Source organism: Solea senegalensis, linkage group LG5 (assembly GCF_019176455.1).
Source record: "Solea senegalensis isolate Sse05_10M linkage group LG5, IFAPA_SoseM_1, whole genome shotgun sequence".
Taxonomy (NCBI): domain Eukaryota; kingdom Metazoa; phylum Chordata; class Actinopteri; order Pleuronectiformes; family Soleidae; genus Solea; species Solea senegalensis.
Window position 1 is genome coordinate 2,132,730 of NC_058025.1, and position 16,514 is coordinate 2,149,243.

Here is a 16,514-nt window from a genome sequence, read left to right on the forward strand (position 1 = left end):
GTTCTCCAGAAGGGTTTGTCTGAATGACCCCTCTGATAGGGCATATTTGTAAAAAAAAAAGAAAAAATTGGGAATATTCTTGGATCTTCTTGGAAGTTACGCAATCTGATCATCTCAAGTATCAACATTTTGATACATCCATGAAATTTCACCACACACAAGACATGTGAATGGGAAAGCTCAATATTAAAATAAAAGTTTGAGAACCACTGATATAGATCTTTATGTTTGGAACTGCTAGTTTAAAAATAATATTACTAAAAACCACAACTATACATTTAATAAAACACTGTGTCACTGATATTAAAGTGTAGAGTTTTGGAGTTTTACAAACAAATAGCGATGGGATAAGGATACATGCAATAGTAGAATACACTCTTCATTACAGAGCTCTTACAAAGGAAAAGAATCACTGATTTACTTCTACCAAGAGGACAAAAATAACCATCAAATGTGCCAAAAAAGATGAAGCTTTTAGCAAAGGCCAGATCTTCTCGTCCAACACAAGGCAGAATGTCTACATGCACAGTTTAATCGAGCTAAGGTCGCAGTTCAACCAAAACTACTACTACATCAATTTATTGGCTGTGTATGTGACTCAGCCTCTGTAGGTGGCGATATATCTCTCTATAAGCTAGTGCGTATTAAATCAATTTCCTGTTGACCTTTACGTCACAGAAAAACCAACAGTGATATAAAGTAGATGGAGCATGACTCTTGTGGTTGCTGTGTTGTACGAAGAAAGACGCCGCCGCGCAGAACTCCAAGTCTGACTCCAGTCTGACTAAGCACATACATGCATGAATAATCAGACTTTGAACAGCATTATCCAGGTAGGTTAGTCCGACTAAGGCTGGCTCGATTGTAGTCAGACTATCGTGTTTACATGACATGAAGAAACCATGCAACTTTTTGGCAATGTGAGTGGCCAAAATATACTTTCAAAATATAATCAGGCTGTTAGCAATTATTTTTTCTTTACATAGCCCTAATGTCACTTTGTGTATTGCACAAAGTATTGCATATATAGTTGTACCTCACAATATTCACTTAATATACTACATATATATATAATGCACACAAACACGCATATATATATATATATATATATATATATATATATATATATATATATATATATATATATATATATATATATATAAATACCCATTTTATTTTACTGAACCTAGCTAGTGTGAACCTGTTAGCATACTAGCATTAGCGGTGTTGTGTGAAAGTCCACACTTTAAGAAGTGGAATTAAAAAGGTTTGTGCTGAGCTCTGTGACCCGTTTCCTGACTCACAGCAGGAAAAAAAACAAACCAACACAGGTTGATAACATTAAAAACGGACGCATTCCATTCGGTTGAGCTAGCTCCAGAGTCCTGGTATTATGCGTGTTGGATCACTTGCACTGGTTTACTGGGATACACAACAGATGGAAAACAAAGCCGGTTTATTTTTTTTATTTATTTTAACGATAACTGGACACTGAATATTGTCAACTGAAGCATATTAGCAGAAAAAGAATTCAAACAAGGATGAGGAAAATGCTTTCACGAGCGACCGAGAGAGGAATGAACTCCATTCCCGTCCAGGAGTTGGTCAAGGCCTCGCTGCGTGGTTTTTTCCAGCATCGCAGACATAATGACAGGAAAGATAATAAATTGAAAAGCCCTGTGTTTGTAGCACAGAAAGCTTTTCAGCCTTCAACGATACGTTCGCTTCCGAGCAAAAAAAAAAGAAAAAAGAATAACGACTGTTAAAAGAATGGAACTCCTTCCCTGCCTCGCAGTATAATGCATACCTTGTGCTGGAGGGTCATTATTAGCCGGGTTACAGTAGAGATAGAGGAATGTGTGTGTGTGTGTGTGTGTGGACAGCAGCGGGATAATCTCAGGAGTGAGTCTGGAGAAAATGGGCCTGGCTCCGGTTTCACCAGCGCTGCATGGGAGACTGAACCCTGAATGAATGACACGGTGTTCCTGTGAGGTCACAGGTATCAGGTCAAAGATCGGGAGTGGGAGCCAAAACATCACCAACAGGGTTTCAATGAAGTGAGTTTTTTTGTGTTTCTTTTATTGAAAGTTAAAACCATGAGCCGTGTTTTAACAGCGGGGCTGCTGCTGCTGCTGCTGCCGGTGAATGTGAAGCCATTAAAAAAGGATGATAAATGAGACATCGGTAAGAAAAAAAAACGATATCGGATGCCACTAACTGGTTGATGTGTGGTATTTACTGAAAAGGTCAATATCAACATGCTGACATCAGGATGAGAATCCACACACAGAGAGAAAGAGAGGAAAAACAAACTATCGACGCTGTAATAAAGACGTATCACTGCATGGATTTTGTGTCGACAGCAGCTGGAGGACCAAACACTAACACTGTACAGTTCATTGTCTACTTGTATTGTGTAATTTGTGTATTGTGTAATTTATATATATATATATATACATATATATATATATATATATATACATACATATATACATATATATACATATATATATATATACACATATATATATATATATATACATATATATACACACACATACAGGGCATAACACATTTATCAGACCACTAACCAATGCCACAGCTGCTCTAAATTACCAGCATTGGTTATTATCAAAGTCATCTTTTTATGTTTCTGTAATGTTTAATACACCAGTATGTAGAAGCTCTTTAATCGAAATTATATTTTTAATGTTAAAATATAATTATTTATTGCTATACATGATTTTTGTTTACTGTTTTATATACACAGCAAAAAAGAAGTAGTATTATAGTATTATTTTACTTTCATTGAGCAGAAAAGTTAGTTTTAGTGGTAGAATGTTACACTTTATTTTAGAAATCTTTTAAAAACTTGTTTACAAGTAAAAATGTTGTTTTTTTTGGAACCTAATTTGAATTCACCTTTGTATATGCAAATTTGAGCCGAAAATGAATCGAGCAAGTAAATAACTATAATTTCACATCTTAGCCAAGAAATAATAATGTGCTTTACTATATTATTTCTGTTTTTCTTGTAAAACCTTTCATGAACAACAACAATAATTGTAAGTCAGTTAAAGAGCTTCTACAGAAACATAAAAACATGATTTTGATCATGACCAATGCTGTTCATTTAGGGCAGCTGTGGCATAAACCTTGGTTTAATAAATAGAACTGTATGTGTGTGTATATATATATATATAAATATATATACAGAGAGTGTATCTGCTCCTGGTCTCTCCTCTTTCTTCATTTGAATATGAACTAAAGATGAGCCATTCTAATTTTTAATACTGGTCATCGAATGTCAGAAAAAGCAAATCATAAAAGTCTACACGGTTCATAAAAACCCAAAATCTGACGTAAATGTTCCACTAAGCTCTTGGGATGAGAGAGATACTAACAAAATATTAACTTTAATACAATAATGGAAGAGGATATGAATATTCTTTAACATCTACATTTATTTTATATGTAGAACACTTAAAATGAGAGAGATTTGATTACAATTGGCAGTCATTTTTTTTTTTTACATTTTTCCATGTCCAATATGACACTCATCTGGAGTATTTGACAGATAGTGAACATTGTATCTCCTCATCCTCACAGCACAGAATGAGTAAGGAGTGCACGTGTGCCACGCTGCAGGGATGAAAAGCATTCATTTAAACATAAAAGAAGAAGAAGAAAGAAGAAAAAGAAAAAAACCAGATGAGAGTAATTTCGTTTAAAAGAAACGACTGTACTGTATTGTTCCGATATCAGACATAAAAATGTGTTTCCCTCAGAACGCGCCTGAATAATCGTCCTGTTTTTCATCTTCTACTTTTTTTCTGTTGCTGTTCAAAGGTCAAGTCGGCAAACAATCTTCCCGTCGCCCTTGATGTCGACAGGGAAACCCCGCATTAAATCACAGTTCCTGCCTTAAAGGCTGGAATTAACCTTAATTGTGGGAAGGTGAAGCGCACACATCACAGCGAGCCGAGTCAGAGGACGTGAGGCTGTGTGAGGACAGGTGGTTTAATGTGGAAAAATAAAACTAAACACACACACACACAACATAAATCATTCTGTAGTTATATCACATACCATCGGCAGATCAATTATACCATTGTGCACCCACATGACTAATAAATATGCATTATATATAATTGCATGTACTTGGAAGTATAAGCTTTAACAGTTTCTGAGAGGAAGCATCAAAAGGTGGAAAATAACATTTACACCAGAACAGAGAGTACACTCTGTACTGGAGTCTAATTTACTCACAATATCTATGTTATGTTACTCTGTGCTGGGGCTGCAGCTGATGTCGACTTTTAAAATAGATTATTCTTGATTAATAAATCAGCTGTCGGCTCTAAAGTGTCAGACAATTCGGAAAAATGTGTGATATATACAAAGATGTTTAGTTTACAGTCACAGGGGAGCAAAAAACCCCCCGAAAATATTCACATACCCTCACACACTTGCTGATTCAAGTCTTTACAACTCACACCAGAGGTCTCAAACGCGTGGTGTGCGGCCCACATGCAGCAATCAATGAGTTATTCCTGTATTTTTTTAAAAGAATTAATAGATTCATTTTGTATACAGAAAAATGTTGTAGCCAGAGGCAGGGGCTCTTATTTTGAAAGCGAGGTGATTGTTGTTAAACTCTTAATTCATCCAGATCAAAACAAAAACACTTTTACTTTGAAACAATGTCAAATATCATCATAAATATGATTATTTCTATGTCTTTTTTTCCACTTTCACTCAGTGGCTGCCAGGTTATTTGAGTCTGAGACCCCTGCCTCACACACTAATGGCACTTTTCCACTCCACAGTTCCAGCACGGCTCGGCACGGCTTGACTCTACTGGGTTTGGTATCGATTCGAGTCGAGCCGTGCTGGAACTGTGGAGTGGAAAAATCACCACCAGTGGATTTCTGTTGGCACTGACTGGTGCCGACTCAGCGGATTGAAGAGGAAAAAGGCAATGAAGCAACATCTCAGGTGTTTATAAAAGAGGGAGGAGCCAGGGACAACAAGGGTCTCACAATGGTTGGACGAGAAGAGGACGAAAGAGTGGACTAAAAAAAAAGTCAATGTCTGTAGCTGCTGTTTGACCAGATACACTGATTAGTTTAATCAATTTCAACACTTTAAACTAAACTGTGTAGATTTACACCTGGATTAACATACACATATACACTGGTTTATGCCTGAAAGAAAGTGGTTTCAGGGTTTAGTTACACTTTAATTTAAAGTCATTTCCTGCTCTGTCTACTCCGTTCCATCGCCCCCGTCCATGAACTACTTCTTGAACCCTTCCATCTTTTATACTCGGGACACAAATACCTGTCGACAACCATCTGCGAGCGTTTATGAATTGTGCTTCTCCCCGCTGTGTGTTTCTGTATTAACGTTCACAGTTTTTGTCTCTTATGAAAATGTCTTACTCCACGAGAGCGACGCGTTATCATGGCCTGGATTCCTGAGGAGTCACTCACAGGAATGTCATTCACTGCTAATAACTCTGTGTGTGTGTGTGTGTGTGTGTGTGTGTGTGTGTGTGTATCCAGCAGGGACTGGTGTCTGGTGGGATTTCATTCATGGAAGCCTCTACCATCAGCTCTAAGTGGCTGGCGTGGGGCTCCCTCTAGTGCCACATGAGTGCAAATGCAAATTTTTACATGAAAATTAAACCAAGCTCTGTCAATCATTTTGGTGTTGTTAGTAAATATGGCACAATGTTTTGTAAGAAAGTCTCTATTTTGACAAATTTAGGATGTCATTTTTTTTTTTTTACTATACTCTTAAGTCATTGGAGGACAAAAATGTACACTTCCAAAAAAAAAAACCGCACACATTACTATTTTTTCCACTTTTTGGGGTTAAATCTTTTTCTTAACATCAGTCCTAATCAAAACTATTGAATAATGAATAATTATCTGGATTTTAACCCTTTAAATGCCAGTTTAATTATCTGATGCTGATATTATATTTGCTATTTAAGAAAAAAACACAGAAATAACACAAATGTGTATTTTTTTTAATAAATAATAACAGCGACAGCAAGTAATAAGAATGACTTTGAAAGGGTTGTAATCCTGAAAATGACTGAATGTTGGTTTTGATGTTTTATAACCGTTTTTGGAAGTGGACATTTTTGTCCCCTAATGACTTAAGAGGGTAGTAAATTAAACAGACACCTGAGAGTTAAGATATTGCGTACGTGCGTAAGCAGGTGTAGATTCTTATACATGAGGCTTTTGTTAAGTAGACAAAAGCAGTTTTTTTCTGTCCCAGCTGCTGCCATCAGTGACAGCGACAGAGAACCAGGTTTTAAGGTTTGATCCCTTTTGAAACTGTCCAACCTGAAAGACAATGAGGTAAAGTCTCCAGAACTGTAGAGACACTATGTTGACAGACGGAGTAAAGAATAATAACCATGTGGTTGGATTTACGCACAAAACCTCTCCGGTTTGATTCAGTAAAGGATTCTGTGTCAACAATTCCTGTGTCAATGTTGTGCATTTTATCAAGTTAATCACCTCAGTCTGACCTTAATTATTCTGCACTACATCACCCAACATCTTTGGCCTCCAACATACCAGAGAGCTGCAGTAATTACACCTTTTTTCCCTTCCCCCTGCAACCTTTAAATTAGTGTCTAAATATTTCTAAAACAAGTTCTTGTTTTCATTTATAGGATTACATTGATTTTTGGGGTTTGCAGAACTCTTTTCCAGCTTTTTACTTAAGATTAATTTAATAACACATGTTTAAAGACATAACTCTCTTGATTTAACTCTTCAAAATAAGAGTATGTGTTACAGAGATGGAAGTACAACGTCAGAATTGCTCTTCAGTCTCTGTAGTTCCACATGCTCTTGTTAGACTTTTCTTGTTTCTCAATCATTGCCGGTGTTGTTTTATGAAACCGAGGGTGGTTATTTCCTAACAATTGCCGCACTGGGTCTTAACAAAATAGGAATTGTACCACAAGAAAATAAAGCAGTGATAGAGGAGTTGACACATGTTAAGATTAAGATGCTTTTCTAGCTAAGAAATAATAATAATCCACAAGCGTGTTGAGTCTCAACAAGTAGTCGATCCAAATAACTCTATTCCACTCGGGGGCCAGTGGAGGATGAGGTGAGATGCTGTTGAACATTTACACCGATATTCAATCCTTCGCTTGGCAGCACAGGAAGTTCCTTATCCTCCTTTTCAGTCCTCGTTAGGACGCCAAGACAAACACGCAGCTGCCTGGCAGCGCTCCATCTCTGTGGGCACCCCACACACACACACTCTCTCTCCTCTACACAGAGGTGATGGTGATGTGTGTTCTCAGTGTGCTTCACTTTTTTTTTTTTTTTTAAACCTGCCAAGGTTTCTTTTTTCACCTCCTGGAATCTTCTGGTTCTTAAATAGAAACAGTCTCGATCTGCGGCTGCTGGACAGGGTCAGCGTTTGTGGTTTGGGTTGAAATGCTATCAAATGAGGTGTGGAGGTGGGTGAATGAACGCGATCCATCTCCTCTTCCTATGCTCCTTTGTTCCCTCTGCATTCAGAACGATTCATTGCCATAAGTGTGTTTGTGTAAGCGCATAATCGCTTTTAGATAATGTTAAAAAAAAGTGTTGTAGAATTGTGGGTACTGGTGGACTTCCTCACATATCAAGCAGGTTTCCATGGTTACCGTGTTCTTTGTTGTCTTGTTTGACTAAAAGAAGATGAGCAGTCATCACCTGGACTGGGAAGTGAGCTACAGGGAGCATGTTTGCTCGTGTAAGTTATTATTTTATTGCCAATGGAAAATGTAGAAGCTCTTATTTTGAAAGCGAGATGATCGTTATTCACTGTCAACTTCACTCCTCTTACCCATCATCCATTGCCCACCATAATATGACATTTTTCTCATAAGATGATGACTTTTTTCTCATACATTTTTTTTCTCATTATATTATGACTTATTTAATATTATGACTATATTCTCGTAAAATGATGATTTTTTTCTCATTAATTTATGATTTTTTCCTGTAATATGACTTTTTCTCATAAAATGATGACTTTTTTCTCATGAATTTTTTTTTATTATTATGACATTATTCTTGTAAAATGATGACTTTTTCTCATTATATTATGACTTATTTAATATTATGACTTTATTCTCGTAAAATGATGACTTTTTTTCTCATAAATTTTTTATTTATTATTATGACATTATTCTTGTAAAATTATGACTTTTTCTCAGTAATTTATGATTTTTTCCTGTACAAACTGCATTTTTGTCCATGTGAGTTGTGGACACTCGTTTGGGCATAAACAAGCTTATTCAGTTTGTTTCTCTGTTCAAATAAAAGATGAGAATGAATGTTAGAAATCACGTGTAGACCCACGGCCCTTTTAGCTTTCAGAAGAAAAAAGGTTGCGGACTCTAAATTGACCGTTAGAGTGAATGGTTCGTCTCTATGTTGACCCTGCCCTGCATGCACTGACGTTCTGTCCACAGTGTCCCCCGCCGTTCCCCCTCTGTCCCCACGTTGTGGAGGATAAAGTTGTACAGTCAGTGATACAAAGTCTGCAGCAGCTGCATGTCTTGCAGCCAACGACCTGCAGATGGTGCTGTTCAACAACATTACTGGAGACACAGTCACCCCTTCATCAATCATTCACCACAAAAGGCACCAACAGCAGACGGAAAGACGGAACCCTTTGAGGTTTGGACGGACGTTTGGTCCCTGGAGTCATCATTTATTCACCGTGGGTGGAGGTGGGTGGAGGCACCGGGCGCCACGGGTCCCACATGTCCCGGGTGATTGATGGCATGTTTAACTGTGGGCTATTGATCTGTTGCTGCACATGGATGTTGTGTGGTTTTTTTCCCCTCCACTGTCGACCGTCTCCTCCCCGGAGATCCACTGATCCTCCAACGAGCCTTGAACTGTTAATCAGCTCCAGTTCACCACACGAGGAGAGAATGTGGGGCGGTTGCCGTGGAAGAGAATTGTAAAAACAAGGACATGAGAGCTGATGATTTAGGTCACAGCTCTGTTATTGAGAACCAGTGATTTTTCACAGAGTTAATTACAAAAGCAATGACGGTAGACGTCACGTGAACAAGTTTATCCTGGTTATGGGTTGATTTTCAATCATTTAAAATCATCGGGACCTGAAGAACGGATCTAATTCTCCATGAGGTGGTGTTCAGATTCAAGGTCTTTTTAAACTTTCTTCTGCCACATTTGCCATTTGGACCTTCAAGGAGAAATAAATAATCTACAAACTGCCAATTTAAACACGTTATCCAAGTTTCTGAAACATCTCAGGCTGTGATGGTGACAAATCAAGACACAGACTGTCACACAGTCAGAAACTTGGTTACAGTTAAATCTGAATAAGTTAAACATTCAATACACAAGTCAATCACTTAATGTTTCAGTATGAAAATAAAGAGAAAAGACTTGCTTAAACATTTGCTTAAAACAAAAGAAAGGAAGAAATCCTGAATCTAAATTTGGACACCACCAAAAATCAAACGATTTCCTCCTTTTGTCAACACCTACATTTCCAGAATATAAAACATATCCTTTACTTTTCGAGATTAACACACGCCCAAAACACGAGATATAACTGCTGTACTTCTTAAACTTTTACTGTGAAAGAGAGTTTTCAGAGATAATTAAGAGTCGGTCTCAACTGAGCAAAAGGGAACATTAATACGGCATTTGAAGAGTAAAAAGCAAGTTTCAGATTCACTTAAATGGGTCACAGACTTGTCATGGGGAGAAAGATTCCTCTTTCATTTCCACTCTGCACCTGGATCTCTGTTCTTTGACTGTCTACGTTGTCTTACAATATAAGAAATACTGGTGATCACATTAAAGTCACATGTTTGTCAAATGTATTATTATAAGTGGTAACTGCTTTGAACATGAGATGTGGCCTGCAAAAGGAGCTGGACCTTGAATGTTAAAAGTATCACAATAAAAATGATAAATTGTATTTCCCACATGAATGGAATGAAGATAAATTGAATTGAACGCGTTCACACTGACACTGCTTCAGTTCTGGCACCACATTTTGAACCAGCGGCCACATTTTTACCATAAATAAATACAAAAGGTTAACTCACAGGGGGAATCAATAAGATAATCTTTCTTGCAAACCGTGTCATCATCAGTAGGCGTGTCAAGTGGACAACACACAGGAGTTTGGTTCCACGTAGTTTCAGTGTGAATCGTGCAAGTGCTTACTGATGTGAAATGAATGGTGACACGTGGACGACCAGAGAGCTGCCCGATCTAATCCTTGATCGATAGATTACACAGCGTGTCACACTAATCAGGTCAGAGTTGGACGCCACAGACACAGGGTGATATCTGATGTTGACAACAATGTCAATGACATGGATATGTCCCGCATAATGAACACAGATTATTCTTTTTGGACAGACACTCTCTGTTTTGGCTCACGACAGCTCGTCCTCTGCTAAAAACCTTAATCAAGAGAATAGAACGTCCGTCCAGCTGATAAGGAACGGGTCATGGCCGAGAGCCGAGGGGATTTTCCCTCTTCCTGACTCTGTTATCAGCCTTTGAGGTTATAATGAGGTTAGCAGAGGATTTAGAGGCTCTTTTTGTTCCTGCCATTGTTCCCCCCCCTCTCTCTCCTGTCATAATCCTCGACTCATTTTCTCTGTCTGTTAAGGTGAGGATAAACGTCAAAGTAACAAACTTGGGTTGATTCCAAGTATATTGCGACCGAATTGTCAGGAAGTCACGGCTCCATTGACGCTAAAATGAGGCTCCACGTGTGGAGCGGCCATCTGCCTAGACAGGTTGGGTTGCAAGGAGTTCACCCAAGAAATGTATGTAAATCAAAGTGATAGTACTTTAAAGGTCTAATGTGGGAGTTTATTGGCAGAACATTACCCACATGTGTGCTAGAATGAAGTGTATCTTCACTTCGTAGCCTTAGAAAACACCTTTTAGGCAAAGACCATCTTGCAGCGCCATGTTTCTACGGCAGCCTGAACAGACAAAGTACATGCCGGCTCCAGCATTTATTGAACTGGAGGCAGAAAAAAAAAGACATCATTTCCGGCATAAAAAGGCCTTTGTAGATTCCTGACAGGCTTGTGAAAGGAAGCACGGGGTGAATAAAAGGACATGTGCTTACCAAATCCTATCTATCCCTGCTTGCCACAGTTGTAATAAGCTTAAAAATAGAGGGTCATGCAGAGTTTAACCATGACTCCGCAGCCATCATTACTGATGCACAGCTACATTAGGAGCACATGCTATGACCGGGCTCCACAGTAAATCCTCCTGGAGACGACAGACTGGCTGATCAGCACTGGATTTCAGAGGGACTTGACCGTTTTTCCTCGACCAGGGACAAAGCCCAGAAAAATAGCACCGAGCCAAGCTGCTATTGATCACAGCATTTCTGCAGATGAAAATAAAATCACGCTCGTAGCTCCTAAAAGTTCTACACCGAGCGCGCGGCGATCCCTTTAGGACTTCAGAGCGGTTTGAAACAAAAGGAAATGAACTGGAAAGTGCAGCTCTGTCAAAAGGCTATAAATCGCAGCGGTGGACGGAGGTGACCTGGGCCGGCGTGCAGGCATGACAGAGCAATTACCAGCCAATAGGAATCAAGTCCACATTGGCTTTTTCACACATCAAGTGTTTCCAATAATGGGGTTGACAGGGAATGTGTGCGTGAAGCCGACACTGTGCAGCGTAAAGCCGACACTGCACTAAATACAGTCCACGGCATGCAGCGAGTGTGCGTTTGCATTCAAGCACAAATCATACGCGCACTGCGAGGGACGATTTGACCATCAGTGCATACATGCGTCTCTTCAGGAGTCACACGTGTACGGTGGAGGCGTCGACTGAAAAGGTTCTCATTCACTTTGAATGGGGCGGCGTCAAACGTTGCCGAACTGCATTGTGGGTCTATTGCTTTGCTTTGGTAATATTACGTGAAGCAGACGTTGATAAATATTAGATTTTCCACAACAGCCATACACAATGATTGTTGTGGTGAAGCTCTTAAACAATCATGCAACTCATACAACTCTGTAAAGGCAACACTGAGCAAAGTATGTGACAATAAAAGAATCTTGAATCTTGAAATCATGAAGTAGTCTAGATTTATGTTCCAAAGCTAGCTTTAAAGGAGGCCAATGCAAGAATTAGACGGATTATTTCAGAGATTGTGGACGTGTGGATCGTGGAATTGTGACATGGGAATAGGTACGGAGTACGATGGTAAACACAACAACCAAAACAAAGTTCAAGATATGAATACTCAACAAAAGTTACTCTCAAAGACTGGGTCGGGACCCCCAGATGGATCATGCCAGATATTATTTGGGTCCCTAGACAAAATGTACACAATGTTGCCAACATTTTAAGTCAAGATTTATGTCTCTATATTTGAAAAAAAACATGTACAAGATGAAGTTGTTGAACATCTCTTGGAAATGATTCATTTACAAAGTCAAATTTGTTATTAGTTGTTCCAAAAATGGCTATAAATGAGTTGCTAGATTTTGCACAAATTTGCTCTCTATTGTGATCTGGGTCACGACAGTGTGCCATCTCTAGAAAACGAGTTTGGGATTCCCTGTCATTAATAAAGCTGAATGTCACTTCTTGCATTTTTAATGTCTCGCTAAAGAGTCTTTGCTGTCAAAGACGTCTGAAACTGCAAAGCTGCCGCAGGATGTGTCAGAGGTTTAATTGGACTTTCACTATTGGCTTCATAATTGCTGGTGGTTGATTGTTTATTTCCCTCCCTCTGTTTGAGCACTGGGGAGTGGGGAGGGCGTGTTGGTGATGGTGATGAATGGGATTTGCAAACAGTGCCCACAGCGAGTGGTACAGGTCCATGTGGTTCCACTGGCAGCTGATCATAAATCACGCTGCTGGACTGAAGGCCAACTGTGGCAGCCGGCCACGTGGACGCTGTACATTTGCCAACAAAACAGAAGAAGACAAACACGGGGGCAGGATATAAATACAGGAAGCCATTGTTTCATTCTCAATTCCACCTAACCTAAACCGCTGATAAACCCATCGAGCAAAGACGGACGACGTCTTCTTTTTCAGTCGGAAATGTAATGCAAATTGAGCGCAAATAACGTGAAAGGTAGAAACGGAAGTCACCACAGATAATTACACGAGCTCTTTATCGTCGTGTATCTCTTTCACTTTCTTTTTCACTGTCAGCGCACTCAACAGCCGAGTTTCTACAAGAGGGAAGATGTTCAGCAGACACAATTAAGGACAGGAAAAGCAGACCAAGATCAACCAGAGGATCAACCAGTGAACACTGGACTAGGGTCCATCATGTGACACATGGAAGGTTCTTGGTTCATGACGCTTTGGCGTAGAAAGTCTTAAATCATGTCTACTTTTTGCTTTTGGATAAGTGAAAGAATGTGGACAACAGGGGTCAGCATCTCTCTGAGACGTTCCAGGTAGAGACGACTTCACATTCATCACGATCGCAGAAAGAGTCTGGAGTGTTGATTTATGCAGCAAAATTAAAAGCAGGCACTCTCATTCACACACTGTCTGTTTTGCTTCTCAGCCGCGTACGTCAGCGCGTCGGCAAAGTGCCTCAGCGCTGTGTGAGTGCACCTAAGTGGAATGTGTTTGCATGTGTGTGTGAGTGTGTTGTCATGCAAACAGCTGCGCCGTGTTGTTGCACACTAAAGCTGTGTAATGGCTGGAAACACGCCAGGTGTGTTTACACACATATTCATGAGGTGAAGAAAATGTATGCAGATACTGTTTCTTGCACATTAAGTAGAGCCCAGAGATTTGAAGTCTTGCACATGCAGGGGACAGCGAAATGTTGCCCCGAAAAATCTACCAGGCCCCAGTGGGGAAACAAGGTCTTTGGTCTCATCCGACACTGATGCTACACTGCCACAACTCACACCCTCTGAAGACTAATCTACAAAGAACAAAATAAAGACAGACAGACAGATAGATAAAATGCTAGCTTGCTAGCTCAAAGATATATATATAGATAGATAGCTAAAATGATAGCTTGCCTGCTAAAATGATTATTTGCTAGTTAACATATAGATAGATAGATAGATAGATAGATAGATAGATAGATAGATAAAATGCTAGCTTGCTAGCTAAAAGATAGATATATAGATAGCTAGCTAAAATGATAGCTTCCCTGCTAAAATGATTGTTTGCTAGCTAAAATACAGATAGATACATACATAGATAGATAGATAGATAGATAGATAAAATGCTAGCTTGGTAGCTAAAAGATAGATATATAGATAGCTAGCTAAAATGATAGCTTGCCTGCTAAAATGATTGTTTGCTAGCTACAATATAGATAGATAGATAGATAGATAAAATGCTAGCTTGCTCGCTAAAATATATGTATGTATCTAGCTAGCTAAAATGATAGCTTGCCTGCTAAAGTGATTGTTTGCTAGCTAAAATATAGGTATATAGATAGCTAGCTAAAATGATAGCTTGCCTGCTAAAGTGATTGTTTGCTAGCTAAAATATAGATGAGAGATAAAATGCTAGCTTGCTAGCTAAAAGATAGATATATAGATAGCTAGCTAAAATGATAGCTTGCCTGCTAAAATGATAGCTTGCCTGCTAAAATGATTGTTTGCTAGCTAAACTATAGATAGATAGATAGATAGATAGATAGATAGATAGATAGATAGATAGATAGATAGGACATAAAACTACTGCCAATAAAAATCATTTGGTGATAAACTTCCCAGAACACGTCAGAAACAAACGCGGTGAACGAACACGAGGGTGAAATGAAAGTTTACCTTCATCTTTGAAGGTGGAGGTTGTTCACAGCCTCACAACAGGAAACAGTCAGAGTCTGCAGACTCTTCCTCTGGCGGGGTAAAGATGGGAAGACAGTGAGCTGCCAAGGCGTCTTTGTGTTTGGTGCTGGCAGTCCTTTATCTCGGCCTCAGAGACAGTGAAGAGCTTCTGACACGAGCTGCAGCGTCTGTACGACAGCAGATTATTCAGCCCCTGCTTCTTCATCTGTCCGTCAGTCACAAAGAGGTCTTTAAATCCTGAGGTAAACACAGCACAGATTTATACAGATTTAACAACTCATTGTTTAAAAACACAGGAAAAGATTGAACTAAAGAGATTCGTGCAGTGTAGTTTTAAGAAAAAGGAAACGGTGGAAAAAACTATAAGTTTTCTCACATGTTTCTTATTCTATGAAACATCCCAATCCCACATCAGACGTCTGGCCTCCTGATTTTAATCAGGCACTAAAAATGATTGACAAGAAGCCACTAGCATCATCGTCATGTCCGTTACAATTTGCTTGGTTTTGACAGCTTTATCAAATTCTGTTTTCTTAAATGCATCAATAATCTGGCCCCAGAATCCCTCTCCAGATTTATATAAAGACAAGACAATAATAGTGGAGTAAATAGGAGCAGAGGGAATGAAAAATACTGCGTTGACAATCAGCTTTTTCTGTAAGAGTGGAATTCACTGCCGAATGAAATGAAATCAATTTCACACATAAAATCTTTTACTTTGAAGGTTTAAATGTTAAATCAGAGCTGTACTCTGTTTTAGCTAAGCTACATTGATATATAGTTAGAAGTATTTCACTGACCTTGTTAGAACCAATTTCCATCGGCCGACGCAGAAATCATTACGACAAGAAAACGGCAGTAAAAACTAAACCAGGTTTCGTGTCCTCTCAAACAAACTGATGTAAGGCGACAACAGCAGCAACAATTCTGATCCATCACTAATTACAGAGTGAGACAAAATGGCTGCTTTTATACTGTGTCACTGGTATCTTCCATTAGCAGGTGTTCTCGGATTATTTCACCTCACTAAATGAACATAGAGTCATTTCATACCATATCATTTTTAATATAATATACACATTTTAATATCTGTTATTTATGCAGCCACAAAATAAACCCACCAATGTTATTACAAGAAAGATAAAAGATACAACCCACTACGAGGACTCCCCCCTGCAATCCTGCCACTTGGTCTCTTCTGTAAAGAAGACATTGAAGTGATTTCACCTGTGTGGACTCTTCAGCCACCAGAACACCCTGAAGCACACAAAGGACAGGTGAGTGACACTTTTAATACATTTTTACGACATCACATGATTTTCATCCAAGTACCACTGGAGGAAGCTTGCGTTCCACTAGTGGTACACATACTACAGTTTGAGAACCATGGAAGTGCAATGTTTTTTGTTCTTGTTGTACTGGTTTTTAATCGTGCTATAGAAATATGCAGTTGACTAGACTTAAATGCAAGAAAAATATTAACATTTGCCAAATTGTTGAACACATGGATGGATGTATTTGAAATTACACCTGAATGATTTACTGATTAATACACTACATGTGTCCAGTTTCACTCACAAACATCTGCCAGTGAAAACTGATAAATAATAATGATGATGAACAATAATAAACAGCATAAATAATCAATATAGAAATGTTTGAT